The sequence below is a fragment of the Manacus candei genome, unplaced genomic scaffold (assembly GCF_025592945.1).
Source record: "Manacus candei isolate 608988 ecotype Guabito, Panama unplaced genomic scaffold, ASM2559294v1 h1tg000151l, whole genome shotgun sequence".
NCBI classification, from domain to species: Eukaryota; Metazoa; Chordata; class Aves; order Passeriformes; family Pipridae; genus Manacus; species Manacus candei.
The window spans coordinates 1,804,953-1,821,588 of NW_026138199.1; the positions used below are offsets into that span (position 1 = coordinate 1,804,953).

Here is a 16,636-nt window from a genome sequence, read left to right on the forward strand (position 1 = left end):
CCTTGGACACTTCCAGGGATGGGGATGAACTTGTTCCCTTCACCATGAGGCAACACAAGGAACAAGCTCCTCTGAAAGGGCTGCACTGCAGTGCTGGAAAGATCTCATCAACACTTGGAGGGGTTTTATTTCCCTGGGGTGTTCCCTTTTCACTCTGTCATTTCCTTAATGAAGATGAATGAAGGAAGCACCATATCAAAAACCCCTGCAAGCAAAAAATGCACCTCTGCTCAGCCTCAGCAGAGGTTCTGCCTGGCTTTTTCCTTGACAACAATTCTGATTTTCTTCAGTTTTTCTTCTCTGAGGAAGCAGTAAGTAAGATCAGAATTAGGCCCAATTTGACCCTCTGCTCCTGTCTCTACAGCCAGTTCAAAACTTCACAGATTTACTGAGCAGTGTGTGTCATCCCAGGATCCCACAGCAGTGAGTCCCAGACAGCCTCTCAAAAATGGAAATGCATCATTCCCATATTTCAGCTGAAAACAGGCTCCTGGAGGAGCGTTGCATGACAAGCTGCTATCAGAGCTCAGCCCAGACGTCCTGTTTTGCCTCCTTTTATCATGATAAGCTTCTCTTTTTCCATTCTAAAGAACCACACTGCAACGTTTCCCTCCCACTCCCCCCCTGCTGCAATCCTGCCCTCGGATTGCATTGCGTGGTGGAACCTCCTCACTCCTTCCAGGAGGGCAAGAGGATGTTGTGTGTGCCACAAAGAACACACTGCCCCTGTCACCGACCTGCTGCAGGTTAATCCACCACAGAAAGCTGGAAACAAGAGGTCTTGGGGCTGTTGTGATGCTCTGAAAAGCACCTTCACACAGGGAGGAGAGGAGGTGACATTATAGCCCAACACCTCTGACACCAGAGGGCCTGGAGCTCACCAAGAACAGGTCAGACTGTGGGGGTTTGCACATCATCACACAACCTTTAACTGCTTTGATCTGCTCTCCTGGTGCTCAGCAGGGACATGTGCAATCTCCCAGGGCCTGGGCTACCTGGCCATCTCCCACGGTCAGTGGTGGGCACGTGGTGGGATTGCTGAGGTGTCCTGAGCTGGACTCGATGATCCTTGTGGGTCCCTCCCAGCTCAGACATCCTGTGACTCTCTGATCTGGGGTACACAAGGACACCAGTACAGCCACCACTCTGCTCTGTGGCCCCACAGAGCACTGACATTGTCCTAAATCTGCACCTCAGCAGGTTCAGAGGAGAAGAAAAGTCTCGTTTGCTCCTTCTTTGGGACAGGCTCTTCTTTTGCATGCACCAGGTTTGGTGGTGCATCCCCCTGAGCAATGACTGGGCATCTCAGCTGCAAACAGGGCTTCAGCTGATGCTTCCCTTTGCTGAGGGGCACCAGGGAGGGGACAGGACACACTGGCTTGTTCTTGCAGGAGAAAGGAGCCGAGTACGCCCTGACTTGTTAGTGCTGGACACATCACTGGGAGCACATGAGCGAGTTTTCTGGGTGGAGTAAAGGTGACCTGACATCTTCCAGGGTCCCAGATGGTTCATGTGAACACCCTCCAGCTGTTCTCTTATCCCCTGATGCTGTTAGGCCCTTGGTGACAAACCCATGGCCATTGGGTCACCTACTGCCCATGAGCCCTGCTGAGGTGACCCGTGACCAGACACAGCCAAGCCCTCTGCTGCTCTACTCCTCACCTCCAGGAAGAGCAAATGATGGCATTGCCTTCAGTCCAGTGATTATTTTGGCCAGTACTGCTGTCCCAAAGCTGAAAGTCACAATTCTCGAGTTGTCTGGCCTTTCAAACACAACAGCTCTGAGATCCTGCAGCTCCTGTGGTCCTACAACAGAACCACCATTACTGACAGGGATTTGAACAGTCTGCTCAGGGAACCTGAGCCATTTCTGCCCCCTTCAGTTCTTTTGGCTCTTTCTCCTTATTTCACAATCCCTACATCATCTCGAAGTGTGCACTGATCCTGGGAGATGACACATCTTGGTGTTGGACAAGAGGCCAAAGGTTTTCTTTATAAGCTGCTCCCATCGTTGGTTGGACAAGGGTGACCATGAGCAGCTCAGCACAGACTTGATCTTCTTAATGTTCAAAAGAACAAATCTGGCCCATGTGCTGGGAGCTACAGCAAGGAAGCTGTTTCCCCAAGATATTGAATCACAGACTCTTTTAGGGTGGAAAAGCCCTCCCAGCCCATGGATCCCCCCTGTGCCCGATGCCCACCTTGTGCCCCAGCCCTGAGCACTGAGTGCCACGGCCAGGCCTTCCTGGGACACCTCCAGGGGTGGGCACTCCAAACCTCCCTGGGCAGCCCCTGCCAAGGCCTGAACACCCTTTCCAGGGAGAAATTCCTCCTGATGTCCCACCTGAGCCTCCCCTGGCACAGCCTGAGGCCGTTCCCTCTCCTCCTGTCCCTTGTTCCCTGGGAGCAGAGTCCGACCCCCCCCCGGCTCCCCCCTCCTGTCAGGGGGTTGCAGAGCCAGAAGGTCCCCCCTGAGCCTCCTTTTCTCCAGGCTGAGCCCCCCCAGCTCCCTCAGTTGCTCCTGCTGCTCCAGCCCCTTCCCAGCTCCCTTCCCTTCCCTGCACACGCTCCAGCCCCTCCATGTCTTTCTTCTTGTGAGGGGCCCAGAGCTGGACACGGCACTCAAGAGATATTTGGTGACAGTGTTGGAAGGCAGAGTTGCCTTCTGCTCTCTAGATACTTATGAAACCCCTTCCTCCACCTCACCCAGTATCTCTGGCTCTTGTTCTTCCCCGGAGCTCTGAGCATATGTAACAAGTTTTAAATCTGCACTTTAATTCCCAGAGGAACCATCTCTTTCCTCATCACTTCCCTCAGTCACTCTCTCTCACTCGATGTGACAGTGCCACCAACTCTCCACAGCACTGTGGGACACTGTCCCCAGACAGAATGTGTTCCATCAGCTACCACACACCTCCAGCAGAAAGAGCCTGTCCAGTGTTTAACCTGACACTTCAGCCTTGGGGGAGAAGCCAACAACCATGGAGCTGATCCAAAAATTCCTCACGGCTGCAGAGACCTTCCTGTACAATCAGCAGCTCACCTACATCATCTCACCCTAGGGCAGAACTAGGAAAGCTCATCTTCTTTCTATGAATCACCCTCAGAAAACAGCCCCAATTAAGAGATAAAACATTGCTGCCACAACACCAACTTGTGCAGGGATTTATTTTTAGATGCAGCTTAAAATAGTGAGTGTTACCTTGGTCAAAAACATCGCCTCTGTTTTGGGAAGGGATGACATAAGAGCAGTGATACAGAGTCCTGGGAGGAGAGGCACTTCACACCCTCCCCAGGGCTCCTGCACAGCACCAAACTGAGAGAAAACACTGACAAAAAGGAGGGGAGAACGTCCAAAATTGGTCTTAACACCTCCTTGCCAATGTAGTAAGATGCCAGGGCTTAAAGAGAGGAGTGTAAAGGGATGATTCAAAGCAGTTTGGAAATGACAACATATTTCCCACTAAAAAGTGAGAGGAAAAAGCTGTGTGTAACTTTGGGACAGAGTTTTGGGTTCTGACAGCCAGCCCTGGGTCTGAGATGGACCCTGATGCAATGCTGACTCTTGATTTAAGTCCCATTGCCACTGTGACACCAGGTCTCAGCACAAAGATCTGGGGATGGTTCCTGGTGTGACACCTCCAGCACATCCTTCTGCACCAGTGAAGGAATGGGAGAGCAAAGGCAAAGAGCCCTTGGCAGCAAATGTCCATCCCTGCACACCCAAACCCCAGCACAAATCCCAGGGATGGGGATGGGGTGGGGTACCCTGCCCCAAAACAGGTTCCAGCTGAGTCCTGACACAAGGACTTGAGAGGACATCCCATCCCCACGGAACACTGCAGACAATAAAATCCCTGCCAAGAGCAAGCCCTTCTCCACAGGCCACACTGTGTCCCCTCTGCACCTCCCTGTGCTCTCTGAGAGCACACAGGGAAATCCATCCATGGAGACAAGGGTGTAGTCCCACCAGGATCAAAGTGAAGGACACACCTCCCAAACCCCAGAGGTTCATGGCACTGGGAGCCCCAGGATGGAAAGAGAAGATGAATTTAAACCTGGAGTCCCCTGTGCTGGGCACTGGGGAGGCCACACCCCGAATGCTGGGGTCGGGTTTGGAGCCCTCACTGCAAGAAGGACATGGAGGGGCTGGAGCATGTCCAGGGAAGGGAAGGGAGCTGGGAAGGGGCTGGAGCTGCAGGAGCAGCTGAGGGAGCTGGGGGGGCTCAGCCTGGAGAAAAGGAGGCTCAGGGGGGACCTTCTGGCTCTGCAACCCCCTGACAGGAGTGGGGAGCCGGGGGGGGTCGGGCTCTGCTCCCAGGGAACAAGGGACAGGAGGAGAGGGAACGGCCTCAGGCTGTGCCAGGGGAGGGTCAGGTTGGACATCAGGAGGAATTTCCTCATCTTCACCCCTGAAAGGATTTGCATGTGAAAAGTGATATTAGTGCTCTCCTGGAGCACCCGGAGAGGGAACACCACACAGAAAAGAACAGGACTTTATCAAAAGGTGATATTGATATTGGGAGAAATGGAATTATATTGGCCACGGGTAGATTTAGGTTGGAAACCATGGAAGATTCCCAGCCCTCTGAGGCCTGAGGCTGTGGCACAGAATTCCAGGAGGAGCAGGAGGGTGACCAGGTGTGGAAAGGTTTAATTTAAAGAGGCTCAGGGGGTACCTTCTGGCTCTGCAACCCCCTGACAGGAGGGGGGAGCCGGGGGGGGTCGGGCTCTGCTCCCAGGGAATAAGGGACAGGAGGAGAGGGAACGGCCTCAGGCTGTGCCAGGGGAGGCTCAGGTTGGATATTAGGGAAAATTTCCTCACTGAAAGAGTGGTCAGGCAGTGGCACAGCCTGCCCAGGGCAGGGCTGGAGTCCCCAGCCCTGGAATTGTTCAGAAAACATGTGGATGTGACACTCTGTGATACGGATTAGTGGGCATGGGGGTCAAAGATTGAACTGGATGATCTGGAGGTCTTTTCCAACCTTTATGATTCTCTGATTCTGTGACAACAAAAAGGTTTGGAAGTGGGGAGGAACCCTGCAGAGGCCTCTGTCAGGGCCCTGGCTGCAGCTCGTGGCCCCTCATCAACCCTTCCCAGCTCACAGGAATGGCCAAAGCACCCCCACAGCCCTCCCCCCAGGGAAAACCTCCTGCTCCCTCACACTTGTAAAACCCCAAGCCATCCTCATCTCTTGATTGAAGCTTTCCAAGGGCTAAATATGAAAGGAGAGAGGAGAGGGATGAAGCTGCTGGAAAATTCCCCCGTTTGGCAGCTCTTGCTCCGCGCGGATCCATCTGGGCACGCACAGATGCAAGGCTGGGCAGATTTGTTTGGTGAAAATCTGAACAGCTTTTCTCAGATGGAAAACAGTGAGGGAAAGATGCAGTAAAAAGAAGTGCTGGGAGAAGTCGGTGGCATATGCAAGTGAGGAAAAAAATTGCAGCTTTTCGGTGAGACGCCCGAGTGGAAAATTCCAGGAGGATTGTTCCAGAGGGAAAAAGCCACGTGTGGGATGGGACAAGGATGCTTTGGCTGTGCCAGAAGATCAGGGGCAAAACCAGAGGGGAGATTCGGTACAATTCTCAAAAAAAAAAAAAAAAAAAAAAGAAGCTTTGAGAAGAAGAAACATGTTTGAAGACATCAGCACAGGGGGAGCTGGGTCACCTGCAGATGGACAATATGGGAAAGGGGGCAGGACGTGGATTTACTGACAACAAAAGATGGAAGAGGAGATGGAGAACTAATGGCTAAATGCTGGGTGCAGCATAATTCTCCCTAAAAGCCCAATCAGCCAGAGATTTACACATTGCACCAGGTGAAAGAACTCAAAAATATTACTAAAACTCATAAAAACCCCAAAGTCCTTAGATGTGTTTTTATCTCACATAAATAAAAGCCAGAAATTTTAATTAATCCTAATTAACCTGATTAGTATTATTACAGTGCTAAGAATCATTTACTGGCACCACGAGCTTTTCTTCCCCTCTCTCCAAAGAGAATTCCCTTTGTGCACCTGCTTTTAACACCCCCATGCTAGAGAGCACATCCAAATAGAATTCCATTAAGGTTGGGAGAGATTTCATGCACTCAGAGAAATGCAGGGAAAAAATACAGAATCATTCACATTATGTACTCTCTGCAGGGATATTTAAGGCTCTTCCCCTCCAAGTAAATCAGTTTTATGTAGGTAAAGTCCTTGAAAATATCAAATCTCAAGTCTTTGCTCACAGAACTTTGTTTCTTAAATTGTAAATTTCTTAAATTTCTTGTAAGTTTGGGAAAGACACAGAGGTCACAGGGAATCAGCATTTCCTACCCGGGGTCACTGTAGGACCCTCACACAATATTGACCTCCTGTGCCTCAGTTTCCCCCTTTGCAACATGAGAACAGGGCTGGAAATCCTAATTCCCTCTCACTTCTACCAAGTCTGAAGTGAAAGACAAGGAGAAATTACTTTCCTTGCTTAAGCTTAAATTTCCAGAACCAGTGGATGCCCCAGAGAAGATGAGGCCTGAACCAGGACCTGTTCTGACAAACACATTGAGGTGCAGCCAACAACAAAGCCCAGCTTTGTGCTCCTCCTGAGAGACAAACAAGGGACTAATTGTCTGAGTTTAGTCTGAGAACTGCTTTGCACCTGATCACCTTTGGGGTCCACGCACAGGTTTTGTTTTCATTTCTTGTTTGTTAAACCCCAGCAGTCCCAGGGACACAAACAGTGGCTCTCCACTGGATTTTTGGTCTCTGTGGGCACCACGTGGCTCTGCCCCTTTGCCTTGTAAATATAAACTTGGTCTGTAAAGGTTTATTCAGCAGACTCCACGGAAAATCATAAATCCTGGAATATCACCCCCTTCCACCTCCACCAAAATGAACCTGTGTGCTGGTCCAATGGCACAGACACACAGGGTTTGAGCCCCAGGGCAGAAATCCAAGGGGAGGACATGGACCATCTGCTGGGACACGGATCTGCTGCCACCCAGCAGGTCCAGCACATCCCCCCATCACCCCCAGCTGCCCCCTGGGTTTGTAAGTCAAGGACACAAACTGGGTTTGCATTTCTGCCCTCTGGGTCTCAGCCACAAACACTCTTTAAGGAACAAGGATTTGCCAACAGGTGCCAATGGCAGGTGGGTTTTTCAGGGAGGAGGTACCTGGGGAATAGTTACTTGCTGATTTTCTAAGAAAGCACAGAAGGGTCATAGAGTGGTTTGGGTGGGAAGGAACCTTAAAGCTCATCCATTCCCACCCCTGCCCTGGGCAGGGACACCTTCCACCAGCCCAGGTTGCTCCAGCCTGCCCTTGGACACTTCCAGGGATCCAGGGGCAGCCACAGCTTCTCTGGGCAACCTGTGCCAGGGCCTCCCCACCCTCCCAGGAAAGGATTTCTCCCTAAAATCCAACCAACATCAAAGCACAGCTTCTGTTCTTTCCAACTCCTGTCCCTGCATAAAACCCATCTTGTTCAGGCACTGATATGACAAATAAACTTATTTCTCATTACAGATGTTCCAAGGGGCTGTTGAAATCTCTTGCTTTGAGACACAAATCTCATCAGCCCAAGGAATTGCTTTGCCTTTTGTACCTTTTGCAAGGCAAGTGCAGCATTTCAGGATCCGCCAGAAAGTGCACAGAGAATCAGCATCACAGAATATTCTGAGCTGGAAGGGACCCAAAAGGATCATCAAGTCCAGCTCCAATTCCCCACTGCCAAAGGGAAAGACCTGTTGAGTGGGTGACCAAGGCACCCAGGCTGTAGCACAGTTGGGCACATTTAACACTGATTTGAAGGATGGAACATAACATGCTTACTGAGATTGCTGCTGCTACCAGGCTGGGACAGGCTGCAAGTACTTCAGAGGCCAGGATTAGGATTCAAAATGGTCTTGATAAATTGTAGAAATGGTCTGGAAAAAAAGAAAAAGAAAAAGGCAATTCAGGAATGGGGGTGAAGAGTGGTAAGACAGGAATAAGCAATGACAGGGTCACGAGGGAAATAAATACCAGCTCACAGTGGGTAATTATTTTTGGAAAAGCCCTCTAAGCTCATCAAGTCCAACAACCAACCCAGCACTACCACCATGGTCACCACTAACCCATGTTCCACATGGCTTTTGAAGACCCCCAGGGATGGTGGCTCTGCCAGGGTGGGGACTCATCATCTGCACTAAAGAGCACAGACAGCAGGGAGGCACCATCATGGTCTTCAAACCCACTAAGGGGGCAACAACAGAGAGGAATAAACTGTCTTCTAGACTTGTCAAGGGTAGCACAAGGTGTCATAGTCTTAAATTGCACCAAGGAACACAGGTCAGAAAATGAGAAGTATTTCCTGACTAAGAGAAGGAAAGCCCTGAGACAGAAAGTCAAGGGCAGCTGTGGATCCCTCAACATCTGGATCAGGGAAGTCAAGGCACAGTCCACCAGGAAAAGGCATGGAGAGGTGGCTTTACTTGGAACTCTTAATTTTCTTTGTTTCCAAGGGTAAAAAAACCGCTTAGGAAGCAACCCAGTGACTGCCCAGATAACCTTATATAACCCAACTGTTAATTAATTAACCACATCATGACAGCTGAGGCCATGGCCCATCCACCACCTCATCCAGGCAGGCAGTGGGATCTCCCTACACACACCAGGTAGGGGGGAGAGGTATTATTATATCAGTATTGTGGAGAAGAAACAGAGCCTTGAAGAGTCCAAACCACATTCCAGTGTCACCCAGAAGGTCTGCATCAATGGCAGAGGAGCCCTGTCCAGTGGGGCAAACCCAAAATGACCCTTCTAATTAGAGAAAAATTAAAGTATATTCAACACAGGTCTCACTCCAATATCTGCAGGTGCCCTGCATGTGACAGCACACAACAGGATCTCAAAACAGGTTTATTTTTGCCCAAATGTGCCTTCCCACAGAGCATGCAGAATATTCATTGGCAGGTGAGTGACTGCACCATAAATGCTCAGAGCTCTGATTTCTCCTCACCTGCCCAGAATCTCGATGGGGCTGCAGGGCAGGGCTTTGATGGCTCAGGAGGGAAGACAAATATTTTTAGCAATTCTCCTGGAGTGCAAAAATAGATTTATCACCAGCCACTCTCCCAGCCTGGCAGGGGCAGCAGAGGCTGCAACAGCCCCACAGCAGGGCTGGCAAAGGGGGTCTGTGCCCTGGAGCCAGGCTGGGAGAGCTGGGGGTCACCTGGAGCAGAAAAGGCTCCAGGAGAGCTGGAGAGGGACTGGGGACAAGGGATGGAGGGACAGGACACAGGGAATGGCTTCCCACTGCCAGAGGGCAGGGAGAGATATTGGGGAGAAATTGTTCCCTGGGAGGGTGGGGAGGCCCTGGCCCAGGTTGCCCAGAGAAGCTGTGGCTGCCCCTGGATCCCTGGAAGTGTCCAAGGCCAGGTTGGAGCAACCTGGGCTAGTGGGAGGTGTCCCTGCCCATGGCAGCAGGGTTGGAACAAGATGATCTGGAAGTTTTCTTCCAACCCACCCCATTCCATGATTCCCTGATCATCAAGCCCTCGCTGCCACCTGGCTGTGGATAATCTGGGAAAATTCGGTGCCAGAACAGGCATTAGAGATGCTTTTAAGAGAAGTGAATTTCCATTTTAATAGGAAAAATAAAAAATAAATCAAGAGAACGTTTCCCAAGCACACAGTGATGCTCCCAGTGAAAGCTGCCCTGGCTGCAGCACAGAATTACTGTTGCATCACTCCTCTGCTGCTGAGGCTTCTCCAGGGCATCTCTAATCACAAAGAGCAGCTGGAATTCCTATGGGAATAAACACTGCCCTTGCTGATGCATAAACATCCAAGCAGATTTCCTTGGCACTGGCTCTGAGAAGCTGGAGCTCCAGCCTTTACCCCAATTAGGTTCAGAATCATCCTATGAAGTAGCAAAGACTTGTACTGATAAGCTACATCACTCTTAACTGGGAGGCATCTGCTCATTGTGGGTTTGGAACAAAGAATATCAGGTTAAAAGGGAAAAAAAAAATTCACAAAAGAGCAGTCCAGGCACTTGGGATGAAGTGAGTGTTCTCAGCCTCCCCAGCACAGCTGCAGAACTTCCACCTCCAGGCAGTGACCCTTTGAAAGCAGCTGAACACAAGTTAAAAATTCATATCCCAGCCACAAATATGAATTCCCAAAAATTGCTATCACCCCCTCTAAGCCAGGGGAGGATGCCAGCCCCTGTGACCTTCTGAAGGCACAGCCACAGCTCAGGGCCCTGAGCAGCTCTTCAGGCAGGGAAGGGGCTCACTGCTCCTCCTTCCTCGTTGAATAAAAGCCTGCTAAACCATTTAGATGAAAAATCTCTATTTTGGGTTGGAAAGAACTTTTTAAACCACAGAATTAGCCTCATATGGAGATGTGGCCAGTCCCCTTCCCAGGGACTCTGAGCAGGGCAGTGACAGGCTCACCAAGCTGGGCTTTCATCCCATCTCCCCCCAGCAGAGCTGCATCCCAAAAAGAGACTCACGGGACAAGATGCAGCCAAATCCTGCTCTGCTCTGCCCTGGGGTGGCCTCACCTGCAATTTTGGGGGGATACAATGGAGGGAAGGGATTGAGCCACTGGAGAGTGTGCACAGGAAGGACATAAAGTGGGGAAGGGTCTGGATTTGAAGCCCTGTGAGGACACTGAGGGCACTTGGTGTGTTCAGCTGGAGCAGAGGAGACTGAGGGGAGACCTCAGTGCAGTTCCAATTCCTGGGCAGGGGCAGAGGAGGGGCAGGGACTGAGCTCTGCTCTGGGGGAGCAGGGACAGCACCCAGGGAACGGCTGGAGCTGTGTCAGGGCAGGCTCAGGTTGGATCTCAGGCAAAGGTTCTTCCCCCAGAGGCTGGTTGGGCACTGCCCAGGCTCCCCAGGGCAGTGGGCACAGCCCCAAGGCTGCCAGAGCTGCAGGAGGGTTTGGCTGATCCTCTGGGGCACAGGGGGTGACTCTTGGGGCTGGGCCTGTGCAGGGCTGAGGGTTGGACTCCATGACCCTTGGGGGTCCCTTCCAGCTCAGCACAGTCTGTGCAATAAATCAGCAGCTGAAACCACGCAGGGTCTTTGAGCAGCTGAGAACAGGTCCCAGCAAAGCTGTGGTTCTCAGGAGGTACCAGCACCAAGGAGCTGAGTTTCTGTAGTGGATATTCACCCACTCAGATGAAAAAAAAAATAAAAATCCCCCATTTCTGTGCTATTTCACCCTGCTGACAGGAAAGAGCTGGAAAGGGCCATTGCTTCTGAGCTTAATTGCATCCGATGCTTCTAAGGGTGAGGGAAAAGAGCACTTCATGAGCCAAAACCAGGAAAAAAAGTGAATATATTACACTGCAGCAAGAGCAGCATCTTCAAAGCTTTGCTCCCCACACCCTCAAGTGTGAAATCAGAGATTTTTTTTTTTTTTCTCAGTAATGCTTTTTGCTCATTTCCTGCCTGGCCTCTTAGTCTTAGAACAATGAATCAGGATTAATTAACATCAATGTCAAGATTAAGATCACGCCTAACTAGGACTTTCTTGTCATCTTCCAGGGAATTAAAGCAAAGCCCACGTACTACTGGACTGACCACAGTGCAGGGCTGGGCTGACTCTGCTCACCCACAGGGACCTGGTGCTTTTGGGTGAAACCAGCCCCAAGTGAGCACAAATATCTCATTCTCATGAAACTCTGACAGTCTCCCCAGGCTGGTTTTTATTTCCCATGCACCTCCAACAAACCCAGCACCATTTGTTTGCCAGGCAGGAAACAAGGAGCCAGGCAGGAGCCTGAAGCTCTGGACTGAGGTCAAGGAGATGCACTTTAAGCTGAAGATGCTGCAAGCCACAAACAAGTATGAGAAGGACAGACAAGTCCAGCTGTCCCTGGTGCTCTGAAATCAGTGCTTAGCAGCTGAGAAGGAAGTTTATCTGGATTCTCTTGCCAATATACACCTCTGACCTTATCAGGCTCCATATTCTCATAAGGTCAGTCACTGTCAAACTCTGCTGTTATTCACAGTTTAACAATTCCTCTCAAACTATGAACTTCCAGGCACCTTTTGTAAGAGAAGCAGAGCAGAAGGTTTTGTCTTTCTCATCTTCTGGGCTTTTGCTCAGCAGGCTGCTGCAAGTGCAAACCAAGTAAAAAAGTGGGATGAAAGGGTGGGATATAACCCCTTTAGTCACCTCTCTGTAGGGGAGACAGGAGAAGCTGTGGCTGCCCCATCCCTGGTAGTGTCCAAGGCCAGGCTGGATGGGGCTTGGAGCAACCTGGGCTAGTGGAAGGTGTCCCTGCCCATGGCAGGGGGTGGTCTGTAAGGTCCCTTCCAGCCTAAACCACCATGTGATTCCCTGATGTGGCTCCTCCAGGCAGCTCCAACCTCTCCAGCCTGGCAGGAATCCATCAAACTGGATCTCCTGCCCAGGTGATGCAGCCAAGAGCAGCAGTATCACAACTCTGGGGATGACTTGACTAGAAGACCCTCAGGAGATCTGCAGACCCCTCTTCCCAAGCTCTGAATGCACATGACAAACACAATGTTCTCCAAAGGAATCTGCTGCCGAGCCTGACAGTGTCTGTGGCAGCTTCTGCTCACTCCTCCTCCCCACAGCCACCCCAACAGGGCACCAGGAACAGCCAGATTATTCATGTGGCCCATTTCTGGTGCCTGTTGGGTTTATTTTACTCAAGTGTGGTGTCTTAGAAGTTGTTCAAGATGACCTTTGCCTTTAGAAATCATTAAGAGGAGCAAAGAGATTCACAGGCCCAGGGGAGTGTGAGGGACTTTAAGTTTTTGACACTTCTGCAGAGTAAAAGTACTTGGCTGAACTAAAGGAAGTGGAGTGAGGCTGTGAACTGAGACTGAACCAGCAGCTCTTAAGTTTAGGATGTAATGAGTTACAGAAAAGAGTGTTAAAAAAACCCCAGAATGTCTCTGCAGAACATTGGCCACTGGCCTCCATCTCTGAGCAGAAAATGTCATAAAGGCAGCGAGTTCAGCAAAAAATAAGGTCATCAAACACCTGTACTAATGACTCATTAAAATAAAAACCTTTGCTTAATCTTCCCAGCAGTGAAAAGTGAAAAATTTCACCTTCCAGCTTCCAAAACACAAATATCCAGGTTCCTCTCAAGAAATCTCACACCACCCTCCCCACCCCACCAGCAGCAAGGGGAGAGATGACACCTCCTGCCATGGTCTGTGCAGTCCCCCTGGGGTCCAGAGCAGAATCCAGGACCTTCTGGGGGTTTTAAGGCTTTAACAGCTTGACAAACACAAGGTGCTGATCTGCTGGAGAGAGTCCAGAGGAGGCCCCGGAGATGCTCCAGGGCTGGAGCCCCTCTGCTCTGGAGCCAGGCTGGGAGAGCTGGGGGGGTTCCCCTGGAGAAGAGAAGGCTCCAGGGAGAGCTGAGAGCCCCTGGCAGGGCCTAAAGGGGCTCCAGGAGAGCTGGAGAGGGACTGGGGACAAGGGATGGAGGGACAGGACACAGGGAATGGCTTCCCACTGCCAGAGGGCAGGGATAGATGGGACAGTGGGAAGGAATTGTTGGCTGTGAGGGTGGGGAGGCCCTGGCACAGGTTGCCCAGAGAAGCTGTGGCTGCCCCTGAATCCCTGGAAGTGTCCAAGGCCAGGTTGGAGCAACCTGGGCTAGTGGGAGGTGTCCCTGTCCATGGCAGGGGGTGGAAAGAGATGAATTCTAAGGTCCCTCCCAACCCAACCCATCCTGGGATTCTCTGCCAAAGCCACCCTACCCTGAGCTGATCCCTCTCTCCCCCAGCCTGGTCAGCAGCAGAACATCTCCCCATGGCATGTGCTCATATGCCCCAAGATTTTCATCTCCCTGCTCCAGCAGCTCCAGCAGCTCCCACACATGGGCAACTTCTATCCCATCACCCACTTTCTCCAAGCTTCTCACCTGGAAACAACTCCCAAGTGTAACCCTGAGCCCAGCAGCCAAACTAACCCTCATTATTAAACTCTGCTCGTGTCACACACTCCCTTTGTACAAAGTGCAGCTGGGTTGGGTTGGCTTTTTGGTGTTTTTTTTTTTGTTTTATGAGAGGGAGAGAGAAAAAAAAGCAGCAATTCTCCTGTGAGCACAGAGGTTCCACTGCACTTTTGGTGGATGACACACCAGAGAACCACAACTGCACAGCCCAGAGGAGACAAAGGGCTGATGCGAACGGAAAACAAAGCAGCAAAAGGAAGTAATTCTGTAAAGGCAATTTGCTTTTGTTCTTTCAGGGGCTTTTTGGGGTATCTTCTTTCCATAGAAAGTTTCCACTACAGTTATTTAAATGAAACTTGTGTATATTTTCGTCCCCCAAACCTGTGAGGCTGCACAGCAGGAGCTCTGCTGAGAATCAGTAAAACAAACACAGGGTTGTGTCCAGGTCCAGGTTCTTTGTCAGAAATGGAGTGAAAACACAAGGAATACCCCAAAACAATTAGTAAGTTATGTTCTTAACCTAAAAGCTGTGAAGACCTCGAGATATCATTTAGCAAAGCCACTGGAGATGTTTTAGGTAGGGACAAAACTATCTGCAAGCATGTGAAAAGTGAGAGCCCAAAGGTACCTGCACAGGAATGGGGCAAAACAGGGAAAGGGAAGAGTGGGATGAACATCAGGAAATCCCTTCAACAAGGCTCAGCCCATCACTTGGAACAGCTCAAGGCTGGAGCACTGGGTTGGAAACACAGCTTTCCAGGGTGCAGAGTTTCATGGGATCACCTCAATTTTGGGCTCCAATGGACTCAGATATGGGGAAAAAACAACACAAGAGCACAGTCTGGGGCAGAGCTTCTAACCTGAGCTCCCAAGGGATTTGGGGATGTCTTTGCCATTCTCGAGGCACTTCCAGCCCTGATGGTGAATATTAAAGCAGCTGGTGAATATTAAAGCAGCTCTTGCTCTGTGCAGTAAGGCAGTGGCCCAAACCCAGCACAGAAAAGCCCATTTCTTCAGAAGATTTACACTCCACCTCCAAAGGGGTTAACTAACGTGGCCAGCATGGGTTTCTTGTGGAAAAATGACTCACAGGAAGGATGGCAACAATGCACTGCTATAAAATATTCAACATAATAGGTCTGCCCTGCACTGAAAGAATGAAAACCAAGGTAAGTGGACCTGTGTTTTTCTCCTGGTTCTCAAAGTCACTAATGGCCCTCTGGGTCTGGGAACAGATGTCCCAGCAAACTGCAGGCACCACAATTTACTCTCTGCAAAGTCCTGCCTGGCATTTAATTAAAATCTGATTGTGGCCATTCCCAGCAGCTCTTCCCACAGACTGAAAAGTGGATCTTTCGGAGCTGAGGAGCCCAGTTCATCACTAAAACACTGCAGGAGGAAATGCCAGTGTGGGGGGAGCTTTGGGGTGGATGTGGCAGCCCCGGGCAGGGGCCCTGCAGGGCTGTTCAGGGCACTGCCAGGGATCTGAACCAGCCTGAGGGCCAGAGTGGGGTGAGCCCAGGGGGGGGACTGGGTTTTTTTCTGCTTGGACTCATCAGGGTTCATCAGCATCATAAAATCACAGAATGGTTTGACTTGGAAGGGATCTTCAAGTTCATCTTCTCTCACCCCCTGCCATGGGCAGGGACACCTTCCACGAGCCCACGTTGCTCCAACCCAGCCTGGGACACTTTCAGGGATGGGGCAGCCACAGCTTCTCTGGGCAACCTGGGCCAGCCCCTCCCCACCCTCACAGCTAAGAATTTCTCCCAAATATTCAATCTAAATCTGCCTTCTTCTATTTTAAAGCCATTTCCCCTTGTCCTGTCCCTCCATCCCTTGTCCCCAGTCCCTCTCCAGCTCTCCTGGAACCCCTTTAGGCACTGGAAGGGGCTCTCAGGTCTCCCCAGAGCCTTCTCTTCCCCATGCTGAACACCCCCACCTCTCCCAGCCTTTCCCTTTAGGAGCAGAGGACAGAACTGGACCCACCAGTTCACCTTCCAGTCTGGGAGAACAACCCTTTCACTGCAGAAAGCTCCTTATTCACCATTTCATTTCCCATGGCAGAGACCTTTCAGGAACAATCCCAGCCTGGTGGGAGGATCTGGCCACCTAATGGAGAATCCTTAAAGCTTTGAGGTTTTCTTGCCCTGTGGCTGTTCTTGGTCCCAGCAGAGCAGTGGGAGGCACCAGGGGCTGGAGGGACAGAGGTACCTCTGCTGCTCCAGAGCACCCCTCTGCTGCTCCCACCATGCCCAGATTCTACAGAGTTCCAGCTGGGGGCTTGATGAGAACAGAAAATCATCTTTTCTCCCATCCCACACCTTTTTTCTTTGTGGCTTTTATAAAAGCCAGTAACTACAAGCACAAGAGAAGGGGACTCAGCAGCTCTGGGGCTTGCACACAATTCCATGTATCCCAGAGGTTCTGGAAGTGACCACGTGTTCAGAGGTCCCACAAGTGGCTGTGAGGGAAGAAGAAAATCCCAGGAGTGTCTCATGAGATCTCTCCTTGTGGGTCCCAGAGACAGTGATCCTGAATCCATGAGCAAAACAAGCCAGCCAAGGAAGGAAACAGCCACACCCGTGAAAACTGATGCTTGACAGCACCAGATCATCCCAACCATCAGTGCCCTGCTACCAGGCCACCCTTGAACCTTCAAGCAAAAAAGGGAAGAAAAGGCAAAAAGCAAGACAAAACATCCTCAGCTG

The 16,636-nt window shown here is 50.8% G+C and overlaps 1 protein-coding gene across 2 annotated transcripts in view; it reads right to left on the reverse strand.

Moving 5' to 3' along the window:
- The window catches only part of HIVEP3 (HIVEP zinc finger 3), a 120,119-nt gene that overhangs the window by 90,786 nt on the left and 12,697 nt on the right, over positions 1 to 16,636 (reverse strand). For both annotated transcript variants that reach the window (XM_051772229.1, XM_051772228.1), the window contains exon 2: positions 7,818 to 7,912. The gene's annotated coding sequence lies outside the window, so the exon portion shown is untranslated. The remainder of the gene's footprint in view (positions 1 to 7,817; positions 7,913 to 16,636) is intronic.